Raw genomic sequence first — 6,000 nt, 5'->3', positions numbered from 1 at the left:
CTGAACCAGAAAAACAGCTTCTCAGTGCAAAGTACCTGTGTTTTTCTCATCTGAAAACCAGCTTCTTCCTAGTCCCTCTCTAGCTCTGATTCAGTGTGATTAAAAAACTAAAGGTTTGTCTGAAATAGGATGCTTGGGTTTTTTTCTTTTTGGGGAGTGGGGTGGGGTGGGTGTTGTGGGTCTTTTTAAGTCTTACTTAACAATTAAAAAACTTTTACTTGTCTTTCTACAAGTCTTTTTGCTGTAGTTAAAAACATTTTTCATGCTTTGAACGAGAGTATTGACCCCCTTCTTGTCAGTAGCATATATTCCTGCAGATCTTTCAGTCAGTACACTACGGGTGCCTGTGTGGTTTAACAGCTTCAGCAAGCAGTGTTATGTGAGGTTACTTTCCCTAGCTTTTCTAGTACTTTTGGTTTGTGGAACTGATTACCACACTGGGATTAAACATATATTTGTAGTTGCTTCTTATTTAGTTTGAGGACACTTGAGTGTCATCAGAGTTGTTAAAGTTGCAAGATACACGTATATGTACTTGGTTTTCCTTTGTTTTTAGTTACTGGGTTAATTCAGTATTAGTGAAGAAAGTTGGTTTTGTGGTTAAAGCATAGGGTTGGGATTCTGAACATTTGGTTTCCTTTTTAATCCCTGCCACAGATATCCCCAGGAGATTTTGGTCATGTCACTTAATTTTTCCCTTGGAGTTTTCTCTATCACCTCTTCCTGCATTCCAAAGATTATGCATTGGTGGTCTCAGACATGCTACATAGAAATATAAAGAGGGAACAGACTATTTGTCTCTTGATTACCAGAAGTGATGAACAGCTCTTCTCTATGACATGAGTGTAACATGAAGATAATAATATAACTTTTCAACACAATGCGATTCTGCTTGCTTTCTTATTTTTAGTAGTAAATATTCTTTATGTCTCTGTAATGTTGTTCTTTAATGGATATTCCATGAAAAGTAAATTAGATTTGCAAGAACTATTTACAAAAAATGAAATACAATTACATTGCCTACAGACAGATGTTTCTTGATTCTTTGAAAAACTGTGAAGAAAGATATAAAGCACCTTTTCTTCAGTGTTTAAACCACTTGGGAACTATTAATGATTAGCATAAAACCTAATGGGAGTCACATCCTTCCAAGGCATGTGGTCCTGAGCCCTGATGAAGTGTCAGTAAAGTAACAGACTAGATGGACCCAAATTGTGCTCCTAATTTGCCATTGCATATTTCATAGGCTTGACAGTAATTGTAATCTTAGAGACTGCTTTTTAAAGGAAAAAAAACATTAAACAAACCAACCTCCAAAAAAACAGCCTACCAGACATTCTGTCTTTCTCTCTGTTCTCAGTGGAGGCAGCTGAACACTTTTAAAAGATGATGCTTAAAGAGCAAGGCCCGTTTGTGCATGTGATGGTCTGAACACCTCCCCTGGCCACCTGGATCTACAGAAGTGCTGAGCATTCAAGAGATTACTAATTTCTGCAGTCTTTTTGTATTCCTCCCTTACAAGTACAACATTGCCTGTAAAGTTCAGTGGCAGCCGTTGACCAATTTTCTTCCAGGCATGTTTTTTGAAGGATGCTCTTTTACTCACCTTTTAAGCAAGTTTCATGAAATCTTTTTGCCAAAGTAGTTTTGGGCTATAAGGTGGGTGGTTATGATGAAGAAATTATTTTTAGACTTTTCTTACTAGTAAACTTTAGCCTAAAAGTATTGAATGCTTCATGAGTGACAGAGATCCATGCCACCCTGGTTTCCCAGTGCCAGGTAGCCTCAGCAGTACGTCCAAGTTATCTGAGCAGTTGTCCAAAGCACAAATTTGAGAGAGTTCTCAGAGATAATGTCTTTTCAGGTTTGCCTTTGGTTGATTTCATTGGTTACCAAACATATTAATCATACATGTGATATTCCTACGTGGCTCTGTGGTATACAGTGCTGTACTTTGGGAATGTGTCATTATAACAGTGATCAGATAAAAGGTCTTTCAATCACAATGTAATGAATACCTAGTCTGAGTTTCCAACTGAGAGGAAAATCTGCCTATATAGCATACTGCTTGTACGCTTCTGTTGTATCACTAAATATAAGGCAGCACAGATTTTTGAGGGAAAAATGATGGATATCTATCTGCAAAAGACAGTGGAACATATGAACTAATCATCTGGTTAACTTTTGCCCTTGACTGCTGGATTGCAGCCTTTAGCATTACTTTCTTTGGTATTTTACACATGCTGCACTGTGGGTCACCAGCTTTCTCATCCTGTCTGGAAAGCACTTAGATTGACATGTGTGGTCACTGTGACATGTCCTGTTGCTATCTATAAGTGCTAAGGATTCCAAGATAAATTTGGGTTATACATGTCAATACAGTAGGTCATTGCCACCCAGCTGTTTCCTCTATGGCCTTCAGTCTCACCACACCTGATTGTTTGAGACTTTTGACACTTGTGTTGGCTTTCTCACACAACTGTCTTGCCAAGGCTGGTTAGGAATACAGCTGCAAACATCAGTTCTTTTCCCTAGGCGTCTCTCCCATCTCACATGATTTTGCTGCACTTGTAGTCTTGGTTGTTTTCTTTTTTGCAGACATGATGCAGTTTGAAGTTTAATACAAGTAATATTGCTATTTTAATAAAAACTGTGGTACAAAAATTTTGAGGTGATTATGTTCAACTTTTTTCTTAATTGGATAGAACGTAGTTAAACCTAGGAAAGCAAATAATAAACTGTTAATGATTTTAATTATTCTGTGTGCAGTTATTCAGCTACACTTTAGTTCAAAATTTTCATAATTTATGTTTTGGTACCTAAATCACATACAGGTCCATCTGCTTTCTTGCTAAACCCACTAATGTAGAAGCTGCATGAACGCTTATGATGTGAATAGTCATGCAAAATACTTGAACACAAGCATTCAGAGCACATTCTTTTACCCTGAGTATCATATAGACAAAAGTTTATTCCTATATATGTACACAGGAAAGGAATCCAGCTGCTGGATTCATGAGGTGAAATGCTGGCTCTCTTTGAAGCAGATGGAGTTTTGCTGTTCAGTTGGCCATAGAGTGTTTTTATGCAAACCTACGTCTGAAAACACAGATGTATTTTGTAATATTTTTCTAACTGTGGGTTCAGTATTATTTATATTTCTGTCACCACTTTTATATTGCTTGCTAAACTAATGAGACCAAAATTATCAGATCATCGTAGGCAGTCTTGTGATACTGTTCTAGTTCTAGAATGAGCTATTAAACAGTAACAAAATTAAAAAACCACCAAGCAGTATTGTAGAATGGTAAATGAAGCAATGGCTTAGAACTAAAGGAATGAACAAAAGGTTTTCTTTGCAAAACCAACTGATTTTGGTCACTGATAACTGTACTGTATTGACGTGTAGTAAAATGCCAATGGCAATAGAGTTTTAGTCTAGGTCACCATGATCGCCCTCACACATTTGATGGTGCAGTCACAAGGGCACTGCCATGAATCCTCTCTGGCATAAAGCTGAGTGGTTGCTGGGAGTTAGCACCCCTAGTAGGCATGCTGGTCTTCTGGCCTGACTTCGTGGGACTGCTTCTTGCAGTGCTCTGCTTTATGCTCCCAAGGTTTCCTCCCGTCATCAAACTTCCTTCTTTCAAGAATACTGCACCATCATTTATGCTGGCAAACTGAATTTCCTCTGAGCTGAATCTGGTATATTAATTGTAGTGTTTTGGTTATTTGACTCCAATGATAAGCTCTTAGCCTTCTTTCCTGAGTTAATTCATTCTTTTAGTGTCATATTAACTTTTCACTTGTTTTCAGTTTCTCTTTGTCCATGCTATCTCTCTGTTGCTGTCTGCTTTATCTGCTTCTTTCCTGTTGGCAGATATCTTTACAGGCTTATGCATATGACTTATTTTTCTCTGTATCTACTAATCAAGTCTCCCTGTCATGCCTGCAACATTTTTCATACCACTGTTCATTATTAGAAAGTGCTAGTCAGGCTCAACAACTGATATAGTATGCATATGTAAACCTTAAAACTTTTCTAGATTAAGATTCTTGTAGCATGGAGATACTGGTCCACCTTAGGAAAGAGACATAACTGCCTTCTTCTGCAGAAATCTGAGCAGTTGTGTTGGGGAAGCAAGCTGTAAATCAGCAGAACAGAGAAGAATAGATGTGCTCTACCTGGCAACCATGGCCAACAGAGTGGGGTGTGCAACACTTAGTTGTACCGAGTGAAGACCATTAACATGATCTACAATGAATGCCAGTGTCACAAAACAAAGCTGAACACTTTGATGTGATTAGGCAAAACCACATACTGTTGCTTTTAAAGTGACTCTTGAGGTCCGTTTAATTTAGTATGATACTATTGCATCTCAGTCTGAGCGCTGCCAGTGTTATTCAGCCAGCTGTGTTGCAGTAGGACACTGGAATGAGCATGGAAAGATCCCAATTTTTCCTCACCAGTTGTAAGCAGTTTGTTGGTGATGTGGTAACTCCTGCCCATCACCAGACACCAAACTTGGAGGACAGCTAGGCAGCTCTGTCCAGACAGATCTCAAGACAAATATTTTTACTTTCTGTACATGGGTGGAGCCCTTGCTCATGCCAATGGGAGTACTGTGCACACTGGAAAAACAGATGTGTGCCATGAATGACTTCCATATCTCTGTCTTTCCTCAGCTAACCCTTCCATACCATCTACTTAGATTCTGTGTGACCCTTTCCCACCATTCTCCAAATCTTTCCCAAGCAGAGCATCTGTTGCAATCCTACATCTCTTTGACCTTTCAATTTCTTGGATACCTTTTTGTCCGGTCTCTCAGGGCCAACCTCCACCAAGTTTCTTGACATACTGAATCTAGGGAACATAAATAAATGAGTTTATTTCCCTATTTTGTAATACCCTTCCTTTTCTCAGTGCTAGTGCATTGGAGATGTCTGCCTTGTGGGTTGGCAAGAAAGGAGGCTGCTCATTGTGCTGAGTATTTCTTTTACAGCACAACAGCCAAGGCAACAAAAAGGGCAGCAGAAGCAGCCAGAGACAGCCTCTCTTCTCCCCATAGTGACCGCTAGAGATGGGAAGCCAGCATTGTTTCACAAGCACTGAGCTAGCTGCCAGAAATTTCAGTCGGCACTGCTGACACCTGGGACTATGTGTGTTTAAAATTCACACAGCCCCAGTGAAGCCAGGACAGTTGGCAGGAGTTCAGATTGTCAGCAATCTCAGCTTCTTGCCTTGTGCTCTGAATTATTTCTTTATCGAACAGATAGCAACATCTTTAATGTGCTTTATGCATCCAGCACCATCTGTCTACGCTATAACTGATTTAAGAGCCTCATGCTGTATGAGCTTAGTCAACTTCACTGTTGCATGTTTATTTTCTAATCATCTGTAGCAAGCATATTTTCATATAGTTGAGATAAATGTGCAGTAACACAACATGCAGCTTTCAAAGCTTTTGTGTTTGTGAGCAAATTGTATTGAGTGTAGGTCAAAAGGTGTGGGAGGTTTTTGTTTGTTATTTGTATTTACGATCATGGATAGGAAGGTATTTACTGACCTGAGCTTAAGGCCTCTGCTGAGCTTAAGGCCTCTACTGACCTTTATACTCCTTTTGTTTTATTTCTGTCATGAAATAAGAACATAGAACTCAATGTATTCCATACTAATTTGTGTGGTGCAAGCTAGTATTAGACATGAGCAGAAAATAATTACTCTTACTCTTTTGTATTACATCTGTGCCTAGGGAAGCTGGTTGGGGATTTCCTGGCCAACAACTTTCCATTAAAAAAATCCTTTCCTTTAAAATGGGAATGTGTCTGAGTGTTAATACACTGTGGATGCACCAGCAGAACTGCAGAACCTGAAGCAACCCAACAACATTTGTTTGGTGCAACGCTCTTGCAGCCCCTCAGGGTAATCTCCTCTCCATGATTGTAAATGGAGATAAGTGGTCTCCATCTCTAGATAAAAATAATGGGCTTATATTCCAC

At 39.2% G+C, this 6,000-nt stretch overlaps 1 protein-coding gene across 1 annotated transcript in view; it reads left to right on the top strand.

The window, feature by feature from the left end:
* The window catches only part of LOC104408760 (neuron navigator 3-like), a 263,938-nt gene that overhangs the window by 1,087 nt on the left and 256,851 nt on the right, over positions 1-6,000 (top strand).

The sequence above is a fragment of the Nestor notabilis genome, unplaced genomic scaffold (assembly GCF_000696875.1).
Source record: "Nestor notabilis isolate BGI_N333 unplaced genomic scaffold, ASM69687v1 scaffold287, whole genome shotgun sequence".
In the NCBI taxonomy this organism is placed as follows: domain Eukaryota; kingdom Metazoa; phylum Chordata; class Aves; order Psittaciformes; family Psittacidae; genus Nestor; species Nestor notabilis.
The sequence above is the reverse complement of the archived record's forward strand: the minus strand, read 5'-3'. Positions and strand labels throughout refer to the sequence as shown.